This window comes from Amblyomma maculatum, chromosome 9, assembly GCF_055883805.1.
Source record: "Amblyomma maculatum isolate TAMU_Amacu chromosome 9, ASM5588380v1, whole genome shotgun sequence".
In the NCBI taxonomy this organism is placed as follows: Eukaryota; Metazoa; Arthropoda; class Arachnida; order Ixodida; family Ixodidae; genus Amblyomma; species Amblyomma maculatum.
The window spans coordinates 64,881,517-64,900,202 of NC_139352.1; the positions used below are offsets into that span (position 1 = coordinate 64,881,517).

General features: G+C 47.0%; 1 pseudogene across 1 annotated transcript; it reads right to left on the reverse strand.

Annotated features, from left to right (window-relative positions):
- Nucleotides 1–2,578: 2,578 nt before the first annotated feature.
- LOC146179247 (cuticle protein 10.9 pseudogene) lies at nt 2,579–4,210 on the reverse strand (annotated as a pseudogene). The gene is made up of 3 exons (XR_014700983.1): nt 4,199–4,210; nt 3,624–3,761; nt 2,579–2,959 (listed from the first exon to the last, which is right to left on the reverse strand). The product of XR_014700983.1 is annotated as a cuticle protein 10.9 pseudogene (transcript).
- Nucleotides 4,211–18,686: the final 14,476 nt, after the last annotated feature.

An 18,686-nucleotide genomic window follows, 5' to 3' on the forward strand; every position in this document is an offset into this window, starting at 1 on the left:
ACATTGGCATGTTCACATAGCTTGCTCGCAACGGGTCTTTGCAGCATACATCAAGGTCCTCCTCAAGAAGCTTCCTGTGGCAGGCGGCGATTCGAAGGTGACATGGGCCAGAGCTGAATCGCCAATAGTTCGTGCGACGTCACTTGGCTTGATTTACTTGTATTTGTTTGCTTACCTTAAACGTGATTGTTACGTCAACAGTGACATGTGCGTCGCATGGTTTACCCGTACAAATTAGCATGGTGAGCAGTGTGAATTCAGTATGCATTGAACTGGATAGCGAGCCAGGTCCTTAGTTGCAGAAGTCACAGGCTAGGACACGCCACTTGCACCCAGCGGCACGAGCAACAGCGGGAGAGAAGGTAGCGACGACGTACTCTACGTATAACATACGCCAAGACACACTACGCCAAAGTAATGCTTTCCTGCATTACATTAGATTTATACGAGTTAAATCCTTGTAATTATTTCGCCCTCAATGCATACTGCCATGTGTGGTATCGCCTGCGATTGCTCTCGCAAGTGGAATATAGGTGGTACTATTAAACACCCGATATGTATCTGCAGCAGCATACAGTACACCACAGATCAGAACAATACGAAGGCTGGAATCTGAGTTAATGCTTCTTGCAAACCCCTGGGCTGATCTTCGAATGACAGTCCATACGATTGTTAAAGTCAATTTAGCCTCATAGAAATAACATTGCAGCTCTTCAGTTCAGTTCAGTCGTTCAGTCGTGTACGACTTTTCGTGACCCTATGGACCATGTCACGCCACGCTTTCCGGTCTCTCACTATCTTCCTAACATCACATAACTTCATATGCAGTGCCTCGAGGATGCCATCTAACCATCGCGTTCGCTGCCTAACCCTTCTCCGGCGACCCTCAACTTTTCCCAACATCAAATCTTTCTCCAGCGACTCCTCTCTTCTCATCAGATGACCAAAGTAGCTGAGCTTTAACTTTAGAATTTGACCCTCCAATGAGCAGTCAGGGTTTATGGTTGACAATATCGACTGATTTGATCTTCTGGCAGTCCAAGGAACTCTCAAGAGTCTTCGCCAGCACCACAATTCAAAGGCGTCAATTCTTCGGCGGTCAGCCTTTTTCACAGTCCAACTCTCGCATCCATACATCACAACTGGAAAGACCATAGCACAAGTAATACGGATCTTGGTTGGCAGACTAATGTCTCTGCTCTTTACTAGGCGGTCAAGGCTAACCATTGCTCTCTTTCCCAGAAGCAGGCGTCTCCTAATTTCATGGCTGCAGTCTCCTCCCGAGGTAATCTTGGAGCCGAAGAACAGAAAATCTGTCACAGCTTCCACTTCTTGCCCATTGATGCCCCAGGACTTGATAGGGCAAGACGCCACGATCTTTGTCTTTTTAATGTTCTGTTTAAGCCTAAACTTCTCACTCTCTTCTTGTGCGCGCATGAGAAGTCTGTTGAGTTCCACTTCACTTTCTGTCATTAAAGTGGTATCATCTGCATATCTAAGGTTGTTGATACGTTTTCCAGCAATCTTCACGCCAGCTGAAAACTCCTCCAGACCGGCCTTCCTCATGATGCACTCTGCGTATAGGTTAAATAGGCAGGGCGACAGTATGCAGCCTTGCCTCACTCCTTTCTCGATCAGAAACCAATCAGTAAGACCATGCCCAATTCTGACTGTGGCCTCTTGTCCTTCGTACAGGTTCCTGAGGAGACAGATGAGGTGAATTGGAACTCCCATCTCTTTTGGAGAGCTTGCCACAATCTGCTGTGATCTACGCAGTCAAACGCTTTCGCATAGTGAATAAAACAGAAGTAGAAGGGTTTCTGGAACTCTCTTGCTTTTTCCATGATCCAGCGAAGGTTGGAAATGCGGTCTCTAGTTCCTCTGCCCTTGTGAAACCCAGCTTGCACGTCCGGAAGCTCCCGATCCACATACCGCTGCAGCCTACCTTGGAGGAATTTTAACGTCACCTTGCTAGCATGCGAAATAAGCGCATCGTGCGGTAGTTGGATCAATCTTTGGCACTGCCTTTTTTTGGAACGGGGATGTAAACTGACCGCCTCCAATCCTGTGGCCACTGCAGGGTTGCCCAAATCTTCTGACATAATGTATGTAGAATGTTAACAGCGTCATGGTTGAGGATTTGAAGCAACTCAGCTGGAATGCCATCAATTCCGCTAGCTTTGTTCTTAGCAAGGCTGGCTATAAGGCTCATTCAACTTCACTCTTCAGGATGCCCGGCTCGAGATCAGTAATCATTCCTTTTTAAACAGTCGCTTTGAGATGTCTTAAGCAGAGCGCATACCGCCATGCCGACATCACTTTAGGAACTGCTTAGTAATGTTTTCCCGTTTGAAAAATGCAGCTGAAATGTCTTTTTATTTTCTGAGTTCAAAAACTCCTATAAAAGGAAGCCTTGTGCGCCACGAACACCAGCACCCATGAGAGATGCCGATCACGGGCCGTAATCTTTGTACTCGAAAAAGACATGGAATCGAGACAAATTAGAAGGTACAAATTCATGTATTTATTTACAAATCCGTTTTTAAAACACATTTCTATCTGAAGAAGGCTCTAGGTTTTATGAAGACCACGGGGCACGCAGGGCATACGGGTTGTATGCAGCAGCGTACGTCTCTGGTGCGGCGACGTGCACGGGTGGTGCAGCGTAGACAGGAACAGGAGCCGAGGCCGACTTCGCCTTTGCGGCTACGCTGATCGGTCTGGCGTTGAAGGTAGCGTCGGCGCTGTAACCAGGGGCCGTGCCCGGTTCGTTGGTGTCGACAGTGGCCCGAAAACCGTTTGCGTCGGCCACATACGTGACTCGCCGGTAGATGCCACTGGCGTCCCGATAGCCGTACGAGCCGGTCTTCGCGTTGCTGGCGTCGCCTTTCTCATTGTGGTATGACCGAGTGCCGTACTCGTCAACGTTGTCGTATCCGAAGCTGTACGGTTGCGGCGGCTGCATGCATTTCATTGCGATCAGTGGTTCAAAATCCTTTTCACATCGAGTAGTAATGCTTCGTACTTAAGCAAGTACGTTGCATTAAAAATGATGAAGAATTTATTCCCCGGTCCGCCAACTCTGTCCATACGAAATAGATATGACGAGAATTTTACTTCTCAAAATAATCTCTGAAACGATATTCGTTTAAAGTTTCTACGAACAACCTTGGCTGCTTTCACATCGCTTGGAGCTTACGTACACTGAAGACAGCGTAGGAAGAGCTTATTTTAAACGCGCACATTATAGGCTGGAGCTTTCTTGTTTTGAAACCCATATCTTGCGGAAAAAGGTCGAGGTCTTTCTGTGAAACAGGTTAGGTTATGAAATAGGCATGCTTAAATTTATTTACCTAGCTTTCGTAATTGCTGATGTGACTGTAACAGCAGTAAAATAAAATCCAGGTCATGGTGGAAAGCCATAAAACGCGAATTGATAAGGTATAAAGTCACTTAGGTCACGCACAGGACCTTTCTTCAGGATAGCAATTTTTTCTGTCTTTCATCGGCGTTGTTAAACGACCGAATGCCTAGATTTGTCAGCGCTTGATGGGTTGTGGCTATGGTGATCGTCTAAAAGAAAGCTATTCGTTAATTATCTGAGCAAATAAAAAGTTGTTTACATAAAAAGGCTCCACAGATGAGACTCCAGGCGTAGCAGCGGCCGCTAGAAGGGGGCCTTGAAAGCCATTATAGAGGAAGCCTGCGTTACTGTACACTTCTCCTGCAAATGCACCGGAGAAGATGCAAGCAGCGACAATCTGAAACAATGAAGAAAAGTAAATAGCAATCACATCTCATGCCTGATGTCGGTTATCATTTATAATGGTTTACTTTGCATTTAGAAGTAATAGTAGTAAAGAAACTCCAGGTAAAGCGACCAGGCGACAAGGTAAAGCGAACTCCGTACACTAGGGTATAAAGGACACTTCTCTAGTTTAGCCACCTCCAATATGCACTGCTCTTTGACACGATATAAGCGATCTACATTGATGTCCGACCTCCACAACAAAACGCTCAGTCTTTTCGGGGAAATCATTATGATTTAATCATAGCCTTAAACGAAGATTAGACGTTGTCAACAACGTCTAAATAATTCAATTATAGTAGCTTAGCTTTACGCCCCCAGTAGATGGATTGTAAAGCAAAATTTCGAACTAGACGCGCAAAGTTTGCAAAAAACAAAATCGCTACTCACATTCGCGATCATTGTTGCTATCTTTAGAGAAAGAGACGGATTGAAGCCTTGGGTACTTTTCAGAATTACTGCTTCTGGTTAGTAGCTGTCGTCAGCAGGTTCAAGCGACTTGATTCTCCGACAGGTAAGAGTCAGAATATATAGTGTGCGAGGCACTTTCTCCTTTAACTCTCCCTCTTACTCTCGCAAACCCCGGAAGACGTGCGTCGCAGAATTTTGCTGCTAGTTCATGTGGCGTCAACCAGCATCGCGTGGAGGTTGTTAGGATTTTGTTTTTTTCATTCTTGTTCTGCGTGGTACGGGTTAGGGCAAAGTTCTGTGAGCTTTTTACCCTCTTGAAGAGCACGCGTGCGCGTTGCGTGAGAATAGTTTTCATTTTATGTCGGAAATGCTCACAGCGACGTGCAGGAACTCACGAGTTGGGACTGCCTTTGCAGCTTCCGAATTCCGCCGACATATTCAACCTTGCACACAGCGGAATCTTGACGGACGAAATACGCTCATCATAAGCTTCCAGAAACGCAAGTAAGCTTTTTAGAGATCTCCCATGCAACTCGGGCATTACAGTTCCGAGAAGCTCTCAGCTGATCGGAAACGCCAGCTCAAGGCTGCCGCACACGAAATTGTGTATGTGGTGAAGGGCGCCAAATTATTTGCAGAAGCCAATGTTTAGGAAGGAATGTTCCGAAATATACGAGCATGACCCATCCGAGGCTAAAACAGCACGGATAGCGGAATTTACGACTCGTCGGTGATTGTACTGCTTCTGTCTTGCTATACGTTTTACTCATACGTCTAATATCTCCGATATTACAGACCTTAATATTCAGTGGCTCCGTGACACGTGTGTTCTTTAGTAACAATTGTTGTAGCCGTCGCTGTTTATTAGGTTTCTGTGCGTGTCCAGTCGACCATTACCGCTGGCTCGTATTCTTTCTTTTACGCCCTTATCATTCGGAGTGTCATCCTTTCATTCTGTTGTGATGAATGCATGTGTCATTTGCTGCTTGCCTAATTTTGTCTAGTATTATGCGACAACAATAGATTCAAATTGAAAAATTTAGATCGCTGCAAGAATATTTCGGAAGTGAGATTAGACGTCAGTACACGCCGTATTGCGCAAAGAATATTAACCGCATGGTTTTCGTGCTCAGCGAAATTAAATATGACACTGCTGCAGTCATCCCCAGGTGTCGCAAAGGTATCCTAAAACTAGGTGAAAGACAGCTTTCGCATAATTCTCGAAGAGCTGAAACTACAGAATGCTAAAATGACATGAAATGTTATAATTTAATCCAATACTTTGGGGAAAGAACATTCATCTTTGGTGGTTCTAAGTGACATCTGTGTCAGTGGCGATGAATGGGGATGGTCAGGAGTTCACTGCCTGACGCTGCATGCGAACGCAATATGAAGAATTACAAAAAAAAGAGCTCCGAGTTTATTGTTCCACTCATCTGTAAAACCTAGGAGCACCAAAGTGATAGATTGCATGACATGGGTGTACAGAAAACATTTAGAAGCAACAAATGTGTATAAAACATTGTCATATAAAATGTAAAATGTATAAAAAGGCAATTTTAAGCGCCTACTACGGACTTGTGGCGCCTCGTCTGTACGGGCCAAAGTAAAATACTGAATAGGAAAGATGGCGCTGGCCATAGGCACATATGCTATTACCGATTTATAACAACGTCCTAAGTGCTCAGTTATGGTAAGCCACGGATTCTCTAACTTGTTTTCGCATAGAACCAGCAACAGCCACCAATATGTGCCAGAGAACCTCCCTCCTATATTAATGAGGGCAGGGTCTATAATTGGGCCTGTACGCTATTAACTAGACAGGGCCAGCAAACATGAAAGCCTGCAGTGGTCGCGAAGCACAATGTAGCCTAAAACTCGTACAGGATATTGCTCTTGGTGGCATCGAAGTTAAATAGTAAGTTGGATTTTTACTTGCAGACGCGAATTGAACACTTGCTCTCACCTAGAAATATTTTCTAAACATCTGTGAAAGTCTATTCTCTCACGTTATTTGAAAACTAGGACTCAGAAGCTTACACTTTGCAATGCTAATATCTTATAACAAAAGGAATACCTGATATTAAAGAAGGCTCACGCGACAGAAAAGAAATTCAGTAGAATTATCGTTCAGTAGAATCGCTTTCGTTGATTCGTATTGCTGCAGTGTTCTCTTTCTCTGCTGCTCCTGTTGCCCGCACATGACAATACATTTCGTCAGACAACTTGGAAGTATCTGGCCTTACTGAACAATCGGGTATAAATCCACACAGGAAATCGCATACATGTTTATTGTACAGGATAGGATAAGGATTGTCCGGAGTACATAGTAACCCCTGTACTGCACAGGGAAGCCGGTATTATGTAGAATATTCTAGTATCATACAGTATGATCCGGTATCTTTAAGGATTTCCTTCAATCATGCAGGATTTTTCGGTGTTGTGCAGAACAGCCCTTATAATGCTTGTTTTATACACGATGGCCGAGATTTATGCAGGACAAAGGCAGAAAAAGAAATAAATCTTGAAGTGCCTCCGATTCGTACCAGACCTGCAAAAAAGCTTGAGATTTCGCCGATAGTGCCAACTGGCTACCACTAATTGCAGCAATGCACAGATCCCCCAGAACATTGTAATCTAGTTGCAATTATCTGTGACTCAGAATATGGTGAAATTGAACTCCAAAATATCATCAGATTTTGGTAGCCTGGTTTATATTGCACCAGATTGATTGACTGATAGATTGAAAACTTCATTGAGTGCAAGGGAATTCTCGGAGTTGTGGGTAGTCCGCCTATTCCGGCAGCCCAGTGGCCTGGGCCGCAGCGTGGGCCCTGCGAACCAGTCCTCGTTGTTGGTCGCGGTCCTCGCTGTGCAGAATGGCCTTCCACTGCTCCAAATTGGGATTAGGAAGTTTATTGATAAAGGGATATAATTGGCATGCCCACATCATGTGAAAAGCTGTACCTATTTCTCCACATTGTGGGGACTCTGGTGCGTAAAGTGAAGGGTACTATTGGTGGAGTTTCAATGGTGTAACCAGAGTGTTTGTTTGTAGCCGGTGGAGGGTGTGTTCTTCCGCCCTGTCTAGAATTTTGTGAGGTGTGGGGTATGTCTGTCTGGCCTGTCTGTAGACCTGTAGGTGTTCAGCGAAGGTGATTGTGGGCTGTGTAATATGCTCTTTTTCCTCGTCGGCTAAGGGGGAATCCTGGTGTAAGAGAGCTCGTGCGTGCCGGTGGGCGGCGCCATTCCCTCCCGTGTGTTTTGTGTGTCCCGGAAACTATATGATTGAGGCTTGATTAGGAGGGTGTTTTACTAATAGTGTCAGACATGATTGATGGATTAGTCCGCTGCTAATGAATTTTGGGAGTCTGTGAGTACAACAGCGTTTGGGTTGGTAGCTAGCGCTAGTGCAGTGGCTGCCTCCTTTGCGTGAGTGGGGTTGGAGGTGCGGACTGATGCGCAGTAGATTAATTTGTCACCGGGATTCGTTATGGCGATGGTCATCCGCCCTTGCAATGGACCTGCTGCATCCACGTAGAGCATCCACGTCCGGGTGGCCATCCCATTTCTTGCGGAAGCTTTCGGCTCTGGCGTTTCTTCGCTCCGCGTTAAATCTCGGATGAATGTCTTTGGGTATTTGATGGACATAGATGTTCTTGCGGATTGATAGAGCAAGTTTCGTCTTTTGGTCTACTGTGTAGGGTACTTTGAGGTGTGTATTGTTCAGATGGATTTGACCTGTTCGAGTGATGGCCAGACGGTTGAGCTGTGACAGTCTTTGCGCCTCTCAGATTTCTTGGAGTGTGTTGCGGATGCCGAGAGACATGAGGTGCGATGTTTCTGTGATCTTCGGGAGACCCAGTGCCATTTTAGAGGCTGCTCATATTAGCGACTCCAGCTTTGCGATGAGGTGGAGGTAGGCAGCCCTTTCATTATTCGTTAGACAATAAAAGCTTGTACAAGGCAAATTGCGTCCCTTTCCTTTGTGCCGTGGTGCTTGTTGCAAATGCGGCTGGTGGTGGTGGTGGTGGTGAAAATATTTATTATAATACATAGAGGTATATACATTAGGTGGGATGCCTAGACAGGCACTCCGTTGGCGTTTGCCGCAGCCCGGGAGCGCTGCGTTAAGACCTTTTGGGCCTCTAGGGTGCAGCAGCCGGACAGGGTCGCCTCCCAGTTCTCTTGGGTGAAGGTGGGGATAGGGGGCAAAGATGGGTTTTTCTGGCAGGCCCACACCATGTGGTAGGTGTCAGACACCTCCACACAGTGCGAGCACAGCCCGTCAAATTGCGGATCAAAATGTTTTAGAGTAGCCTGGCACAACATTGTATTGGAGAGCAGGCGCAGGAGCACCCGCTCGTCAGCGTTCCCCAACCCTTTGCACGGGGTGGGAAGAGTTTGGTGTGTAGAAATGCGGCTGAGCATCTTGATTATCTGCTGGGTTGTTGTTGCGAGTTTTTTTAAGGTCGTGGTGTTTGGCGACCGTGTGGTATGTACTGGCCAATGATTGTAATTTCGGATGGCTTGGGGATTTCGTGTCGATCAATGCTGATTGATATGTTTTGGGCTAAAGGTTGTCTCGGGTTCTTAAGTATGGGCCGTTCCGATTTTGCTGGGGCGCGTTGTAGGCCTAGAGTTTTTGTGTACTGGTAGACCACGTCGGCTGCAGCCTGGAGCACAAGTTCCAACAGATTTTGATGCATAAAGCTTCACTACGTTTGTCAACACCGCGCTTCGCGTGAGCAGGCGTATGTCGGAACACGAGTGACGCCACGCACGGTGCAGGTGGCCGCCGCCGACTTCGTCACAAGAAGGGAAAGCTGCAGTATCTGTCACACGTGCTCTGTGAACACCTGAACCGCGCCGTAAGGAAAGGAAGGTGGGAGTGAAAGTGGAAAGAGAGAAAGGGGATTCATAGTGGCTACGGAGTAATTTCGACCTCCTGGGGATCTTTAACGTGTGCTGTAGGGTGGTCGAAATTATTCCGTAGCCCTCCACTACGATTCCCCTTTCTCTCTTTCCACTTTCACTGTCGAGCATCCACGGGTATTAGGCACGAAAGCATAGCGCCGTGATAGCGAATGGTGGCGCAGTGCCTGGCCCTACGGGACTGGGACGGTAGGTCAACGCCGCTTGCGGCGGGGGCTAGCCAGCCACCGATTTTTATCTGTTGTAGGCCGTCACTGCACCCGCCGCCGCTTTGGTGGTGGTTGACGACGCCTGTTGTTGCGGCGCGCGTCTTCCTCTCCCTCTTCTTTTCTTTCTTGTCTGTTTTCTCTTCTGCCCGCACGAGGCAGCGGAGGTGGCTCAGCTACAGAGCCAGTAGCAGGCCCGTGCATTTTCTTTTCTTTCTCCCTACAGCCACAGCAACAACAGCGCCGTGCTAGCCGTAAACGTGACATTCAAATACGAGTAGACACGAAGCGTCTTTAACATGCTGCCGATACATACTACCGATACAGAAGTGCTACCACGGGAGTTGGCCGAAAATGAGCGAAGAACCCCCGAACAACGAGAAGAACGTTTCACTAAACGACGCAGCAAAGCCGAGTCTTAAACGTTTAAAACCTAACCATAAGCTAAACCGTAAGCATATCCATAAATTAAACCATAAGCAAATCCATAAGTTAAACCGTAAGCATCTCCAAGCCTAAATCATAAAGCATACTGTGAAAGAAGGCTAGGTTAGACGGCAAGGTCGTGACGGCAAGGCCAGCGATGCCTTGTCTAGCGTTTTAATCCGATGACAAAACCCAGGCGCGTGCCGGAGCCGGCGCCGCGGGACGATGATGATGGTATGTACAAATGAAAGAGGAAGATCATGGCATGTACAAATTAAAGAACATCCACGGAAGGCTCACACAATCTGCCCGGGGGGTCGGAAGCGGCCAGCCTGGCCGCTCCTAACTAAGTGATGCATCGCGGCGCACAAACGGCTTCAGGCGAGAGACATGAACAATTTCAGTTCCACGGTGGCGTCGATCAGCTGGGGGATAAACAGGCGTCACTTTGTAGTTCACTGGGGAAGTTTGGCTTATGATCTCATAGGGACCTACGTAGCGGTGGTGGAATTTGTCACTAAGGCCAGAGATGCGAAATGGTGTGTAAAGCAGTACTTCGTCACCAGGACGAAAAGAGACCACTCGATGTGTAGAATCATAGCGAGTCTTGCGGACTTCCTGGCACGCTGCCGTGTTGAGTCGGGCAAGCTGACGGCATCTGGCCACACGAGATAAAAAATGGGTAGGTACTGATGTGGAGTAGTCGGGCGTAGAGAAGAAGGAAGCGTCAAAAATTGTAGTGGGTGGACGGCCATAAACAAGGAAAAATGGAGAGTAACCGGTAGTTCGCTGTACTGCTGTATTATAGGCGAATGTGACGAATGGTAGAATAGTGTCCCAATTTCGATGATCTGGTGTGATGTACATTGATATCATGTCCGACAAGGTGCGATGAAAGCGCTCAGTCAGACCGTTAGTCTGGGGATGGTAGCTTGAGGTTGTCTTATGAAGGGTGGATGAGGCGTGAAGAACTTCGGCAACGACTTTCGATAAGAAGGCTGTACCGCGGTCACTTAGGAGCACCCGAGGAGCGCCATGTCGTAATACAATTGATCGCAAAAAGAAATTTGCTACTTCTTCAGCGGAACCAGTCGGTACAGGTGCTGTCTCAGCGTAACGTGTGAGGTGGTCGACAGCTGTTATAATCCAATGGTTACCCCCATCGGAGAGAGGTAGGGGACCATATAAGTCGATGCCGACTACGTCGAATGGCGTGGTGGGACAAGGAAGAGGTTGTAGAAGGCCAGCGGGCGAAGAAGTCAGCCGTTTGCGACGTTGGCACAGAGGGCAGGATGCGACGTATTTGGCAACGGTGGAAGATAAGCCAGGCCAAAAGAATCGTTTTCTCACGCGGTCGTAGGTTTTGTCAAAACCAAGGTGACCTGCAGTAGCGTCATCGTGGAGAGCCGCCAGTATACGTGGGCGAAGCACACGCGGCGCGACTGGGATCCAGCGACTTCCATCAGGGCAATACACGTAGCGGAGTAGGATGCCATCTTCGAGCTTGAAATTGCGAAGCTGTCGGCGAAGCCTAGCATTGGGCGGGTCGGAAGCGCCGATAAGACGGTCGATGATAGGACGGCAGTAGGCATCGGCTAATTGCTGTGAGCGGAGAGCGTGCTTGTTCTCAGAGTCGTCAAAACAAACGGTTGTGATATACGTCGGGCAAAGAGATGGTCGGCTCTGGTCAGAGGTGGAAATTAATTGTGAAGAAAAGCAGCAAGCGGATTCCGAAAGGGGGCAGCGAGAGAGAGCGTCGGCGTCTTGGTGTTGGCGACCAGATTTATAAGTGACGTCGAAATGGTATTCTTGCAGGCGTAGAATCCAGCGGCCAAGTCGGCCTGTCAAATTTTTGAGTGAAGACAACCAGCAAAGAGCATGGTGGTCGGTTACAACTGTGAAGTGCCGACCGTATAGGTAAGGGCGAAATTTTTGGACAGCCCAGACGACAGCAAGACACTCCTGCTCGGTAATGGTGTAGTTTTTCTCAGCTGGAGTGAGAGTCCGACTGGCAAAGGCAATCACTTTCTCACGCGATGTTGCATCACGCTGCAGAAGTACAGCGCCAAGACCGTGACCACTGGCGTCGGTGTGCAGGATAGTTGGAGCGCTGTCACTGAAGTGGCCAAGAACAGGATCTGATGTGAGGGAGTGCTTGAGGTCATTAAAAGCAGTTTCGCACTGCTCAGTCCACACGAAAGGGCTGCGTGCTTTAAGTAGCTCATGAAGTGGTGCAGCAATAGTTGCAAAATGCCTTATAAAACGCCGGAAGTAGGACGCGAGGCCGAGGAAACTGCGCAAATCTGTAATCCGTTGTGGACGAGCAAAGTTCAAGACCGCGATTATTTTTTCAGGATCTGGGCGAATGCCGTCATGGCTGACCAGATGTCCCAATATTCTTATTTCCTTCTGTGCAAAGTGGCACTTCTTGGTGTTGAGCTGAAGGCCTGCCGAAGCGAGACAGGTGAGGACTTCATTCAGGCGCGTGAGATGGTCATTAAAGGTTGCCGAAAAGATAACAATGTCGTCCAAGTAACACAAACAGGTTCTCCATTTGAGGCCACGGAGTACAGTGTCTATCATTCTTTCAAATGTCGCTGGTGCGTTACAAAGTCCGAAAGGCATAACATTAAATTCGTAAAGGCCATCGGGTGTTGCGAAAGCGGTTTTTTCTTTGTCGTCTTCGTGCATAGGTATTTGCCAATACCCTGAGCGAAGGTCCAAGGTCGAGAAATATTCGGAGCCTTGGAGGGAGTCAAGGGCGTCATCAATTCGCGGCATCGGATATACATCTTTGCGGGTAATTTTGTTGAGTGCGCGGTAATCAACACAAAAGCGTACCGAGCCGTCCTTTTTTTAACTAGCACTACTGGGGAGGACCATGGGCTTGATGAAGGACGAATTATATTGCGATGAAGCATGTCATTTACATTTTCTTCAATTACTTTTCGTTCAGAGAGGGAAACCCGATAAGGCCGTCGTCGAACGATAGAGTTACCTTCAGTAATGATGCGATGGTGTGCAACACTAGTCCGTCCCAGTGGTGTGGAAGTGACATCAAAAATGGCTTGGTGGTGTCGAAGCACTGTCAGCAGTTCTTGGCGTTGGTTCGGCGTGAGTTTAGGATTAATAGTGTTTGCGAGAACAGAAAGAGAGACGTCTGACGAAACACGTTGCTGAGGCGGAGGGGCGGTGAGCACCATCAGGGAAAAAGGTTGAACATCCACCATACAATTCAGAGAAGTTCCTTTTGGGAGCACGAGGGATTCACGTGAAGTGTTAGTGGCCACTACTGTCGCTGAGCCGTTGTGGAACCGGACAAGACTTGACGGGAAGGCGATGCCGCGTGCAAGATGACGATGAGATGGTGCGATGAGTACGTCCCCGTCAGTGATGTGGTCAGAAACAACGGTAAGCAGTTTTTCGCACTGAGGAGGCAAAACAGTATCAGCGGCGGCAACTAGAGGATGATGTCGTTCAGAAACTTCAGATGAAATATCGCTGTCTGTCATATGAATGACACGGTCGCCACAAGAAATTAACGCCGAAGCGGTTGACAAAAAATCCCATCCTAAAATCATCAAATGCGCACATGGTGAGAGCACAGCAAACTGCACATGATGGCGGATGCCGTCGATAACAACTCGTACGGTGCACTTCGCTGAAGGGCGCAAAGGGACATTATTGGCTCCACGGAGTTGAGGCCCATCATATGGGGTTGTCACTTTTCGCAAACGGTAGCACAAATCAGCGTGAATGACAGAAATTGCAGCCCCTGTATCAATCAAAGCTTCAACCGGTACACCTTCAGCGATAACACCAATAACGTTATACGGGCGATCAGGAGGACTTTTAGTAAGTTCGCAGCGTGCAGTTTGACCTCCGGAAACTGCAACACTTAGTTTTCCGGATGGCGGACAGGGAGGCCGGTTGCGGGGCGGAGAGGGGAAACTGAGCGACGGTATGGGGATGTGGACCGGCGTCGGGATACATGGTTCCCACGAGGCTCAGAGGAAGATACTGGAGGTGGGGAGGATCGCCGAGGTGGGCTTGGAATAGACCGGCGTTGATAATATGAGGTTGGAGGCATGTCGCATTCGAAGGTGTCGTAACCACGGCGCTCGTTGTGAAGGCGGCGACGACAGAAACGGGATATATGTCCTCTAATACCACAGTAATAGCAGACTGGTCGGGGGGGACGCCAAGGTGCGTAATTGGGTTGTGTCGGTTGAGCCATCGCCATTGCATTGATGTGACTGTATGTTGGTGCCGGTAGGGGCGGGGGATCCAAAGAAGGGGGGGATGCAGCGACGTGCGCGTAGGTCGGCGCTGGGCGGATTGCAGAAGGTTCGGAAGTCATAGGGCGGCTGATGGTAGCTAACTCTTCTTTAATCATGTTGCGGAGAACGGCGTCATTAGGAGGTGCGGAAGAATGATCGCACCCATGTCGACAGAAAGGATTGAGGGCTTGAAGCTCCTCGCGGATGATGGCTCGAATCATTGCCCGCAGATCAAGGTCAGCAGAGGTCGGACTAGTTGCGAAGCCGGGCTGTAGTCGAGAGGACTGTAGCTGATCGAGGCGTTGACAGGTCGTAATAATTGCATCAACACTTGAAGGATTTTGGGCAACTAAGGTGTGATATGCCATAGCATTGATCCCTTTTAAGACGTGGTGCACACGTTCAGGTTCCGTCATGGTGGGACTAATGCGCCGACAAAGTGCAAGAACAGCCTCTATGTAAGACGCATATGATTCGTCGGGACCTTGAAGGCGGGAAGCGAGCTTGTTTCTCGCGATCTCAGTCCGAACTGCCGGGTCGGCGAAGTATTGTCGGAATTGCTGTTTGAAAGTGGTCCAGTTAGTAGTGTGGGGTTCGCGATTAATGAACCAGTTTCTGGCGACCTCAATTAGATAGAACGAAACGTTGAGGAATTTCAAAGCATCGTCCCACCGGTTATAGGCACTGCAGCGCTCATATGTGTCGAGCCAGTCGTCCACGTCTTCGTCACGACGACCAGCGAACAGCGGTGGGTCGCGTTGACGTGTGGGCAGAGTCGGAGGCGTCGGTGCAGCTGAGGTAGAGGGTCCGGCCGGGTCGGGATTGCTCTCGGTGGACATGATTATGGTGGTAGTTGCCAAACGACGACCGGAACGTAGCTCCAGTGAGAGGCAGCAAGGGGATCGAATTCGACCTCCACCACTTGTGAAAGAAGGCTAGGTTAGACGGCAAGGTCGTGACGGCAAGGCCAGCGATGCCTTGTCTAGCGTTTTAATCCGATGACAAAACCCAGGCGCGTGCCGGAGCCGGCGCCGCGGGACGATGATGATGGTATGTACAAATGAAAGAGGAAGATCATGGCATGTACAAATTAAAGAACATCCACGGAAGGCTCACACAATCTGCTCACAATACCCATAAGCTAAACCGTAAGCATATCCATAGGCTAAATCCTATAGCATAACCATAAGCTAAACCATAAGCATCAGCCAAGCTTTTCGCGTCGAGATATTCAGGCTTAACCGTTGCTAAGCCCTAGCCAATTTTTTCATTTAATTTTATCACCCCCAAGCGTATACGCGTTACAAAGGGGAGGGGTAAATCCGATATATATATTAGAAATCATAAAACACGAAATGTGCAAAACACAATAAAGGCTAAATGAAACAAGGAAATATAGAACAGCAAATAAAATCGCATAATAAAGAAAATAGTACAAATGAAGTAAACATAAAACAAACATGAGCAGTTAAAACAGCATTATAAAGTGAAAATAATCGCCACACGCAGAGCACACATGCGTAAAAAAAAAAAAAGGATCTGAAACAATGTAGCTGTCAGGACGAAAAAAGTGTGTCACGGATCAACTTCACGATATTGTAAGAGTGATGAGCGGAATGAACTGTGGTCTTGTATTTACGTCACTGCGGGTGGACGGCGATCGCACTCTGCCGACGTACGAGGCAGAAAGGAATGGAAACGTGTATTGATTCTGCATCTACACGTGATGAGGTTTACTGTGTAAGCATGACCGAGCGATAAGATCGCTGCGAAATGAAACTGTGCTTCAAGTCGTCATGATGATAAATTTTGTGAAAATGGCTGAGACGTGGTACTTTATTTCAGAGCTCGAGAGATGGCAAAGGTAGCGTTAGTTTCATTCAAATTATGCTGCTAGTGTGACTGCAATTGGAAAAGAATGAAATGAGCTGAATATTCTAAACATCTCAAGTGAGGAGGTTAAGTTCGTGAGACCGGGATCCGAAATTGCGGAAGCATATTCAAACTTTCAACGTACAAGTTTAGTCAGTTCAATCGAAACAAGTGCCTTTGAAAAACTGCGGAGCGGGTACCCAAACATGCGATAACTTATTAATGATGCAATCAATATGTTTCTTACGGCTGAGGTTATTAGTGACATGCACACCCAAGTATTTGCAAGAAGTAGCAGAATCTAAAGGAATGGTATTTAATACATAGCACGCAAGGGTGAGCTAGTGTGCGACACTCGCATACCTTTACACTTTTTAATATTTAAGTCCATGGCCCAAGTGTTACACCATTTAGTTATGTTTATGAGGTCAGTTTGTAAATAAAAAACGTCGGCAACTTTAGTTATATCGCGATAAATAACGCATTCATCGGCGAATACGTGGTAGGCGAAGTAACACTAATAGGAAGGTTATTAATATAAACTAAGAAAAGAAGGGGGCCCAGAACGCACCCCTGTGGTGCACCTGACGCAACGTGTGTTGGCGGAGAATTATTATGGTTAGCAACCACATATGGTGACCGTCCCTTATGGAAAAATTCGATCTAGGTAAGAAAATGTCTGTCAATATTGAGACACGAGTTTAAAGGTGATGGCTTATTGTGTGAAATACTTTAGAGAATTCTAAGAAGATGCAATCAGACAAAGAATGGTTGTCACCAAGGGGGGTAAAACGAAGTGGCGTCCGCGTCCTGTGCTATGTCAGCGCACGTTAAAGATCCCTAGGTGATCGAAACTCGAAGCCCTCCACTACGGCTCCTCTTTCTCTCTTTCAAATTTCAATCTCACCTTCCTCCCTTCCCTTACTGCACGCCCCGCCGGGGTGGTGCAGTGGTAAGACGCCCGACTACTGTGCCGGAGTACCCGGGTTCGAACCCGACCTCGGCGGCTGCGTTTCGATGGAGGCGAAACGAAGAGGCGTCGTGTGCGATGTCAGCGCACGTTAAAGATCCCCAGGTGGTCGAAATTACTCCGTAGCCCTCCACTACGGCTCCTCTTTCGCCCTTTCCACTTTCACTCCCACCTTTCTCCCTTCCCTTACGGCGCGGTTGCGGTGTCCACAGAAATCAAGTGAGACAGTTACCGCGTCTTTCCCTTCCTATAAATAAATCAGTTTTTTTCCCTTACTGCACGGTTCAGGTGTCCACAGAGCAAGTGTGACAGATACTGCGCCTTTCTCTTCTTGCGAACCAATTATTATTATATTATTAGAATGGAGTTGGTAAAATACCGTAGTTATGTCTCACATGAGTAGTTCATGAAGCCATGTTGCGCTTAATTAAAAAAAAAAAAAGAGTCAAAATTACTCCGTAGCTCTCCATTACAGCTCCTCTTTCTCTCTTTCTACTTTCACTCCTACCTTCCTCCCTTCCCTTACCGCGCGGTTCAGATGTCCACAGAAACACGTGTGACAGATACTGCGCCTTTTCCTGTAAACCAATTATTATTATTATTATTATCGTTATTATTAGAATCAAGACAACTAGCTAGATTTGAGCAGATAACCTATTCTAGAATTTTACATGATAGCCATAATCAAGGAGAGATTGCACCGGATTTATGAAGTGAAATCGCCTTCGCCTGCTTCGAGTTTTACGGAAGGGGCGCGCTGTTGAAATATTTTTGCCCAGAGGACGGAATACATTTTTTTTTTAAGGAGTCCTACATGTATACTGCTAACGCCAGAGGAACACAAGTGATCTTTGCAGTCCCGGCGGCATCTATTGTTATTAGCTGCATATAGTCGTAAAGTCAAAGAATGAATATGGAGGCAAAATAATAGTAGCTGCATATGAAAAGTTCAGTGCGAAAATATCGTTTAAAATGGATGCACCCTTATTTTGTAGGTACAGGTAAGCCGCTCTGATCAAGTAAAGAAATCTGTGTTGCTCTTGGAGTTAGTTACGATGTTCCAAAAGTTCCGAGTGTTATTTGTGAGTATGGATGGAAGATTGTTTTTCAGAAAAGTTGATTTTACAGTAGCCACAGCTTGAGAGTAGGCATTAGACGCAGTAAACGCAGCATTCTGTAGTCTGCTGAAAATTTTCTGGCCGAAATGAGTTTCTGTTTTGTTAGAAAGTCGATTTAAGTATGGGCTATACCATGGTGGTTGTGTATGTATTGCTAGAATTTTCTTTGAAATGTAGACCTCTGTTAGGTATGAAATTTGATTAACGAACAGGTCCCAGTTTTTTTTTTGCACAGAACGATGTTCAAAACTGCGAAGATCGCCATGAAGAAACAGTGAAAGTTGCCTATTTATTTATTTATTTCTTTCTTTATTTATTTATTTAGTCAATGTTTTTCATTCTGTAATCTAATATAATCTTTCGTTTTTTTCGTAGCCGATGATAGAGCGAAGCGTAGGTCAAAATGAAGTAAAGAATGATCGATTAGCCCTGGCATATAAATAATTGTGTCTATCGAATCGAGGTTAGTGGTAAGGATCAGGTGAAGAAGGTTAGCAGAACTGCCGATAGCACGCGCGCCCATTAACTGTTTGAACAAAACTGAGAAAGAAGCATATATCAAGAGGAGTTTGGAAATTTCAAGAATACGGTGTGCAGCTAGGCGGCGTAGATGTCCAGTTTATTATCGGGTAATTGAAGTCGCCTAAGACAGTTACTGGG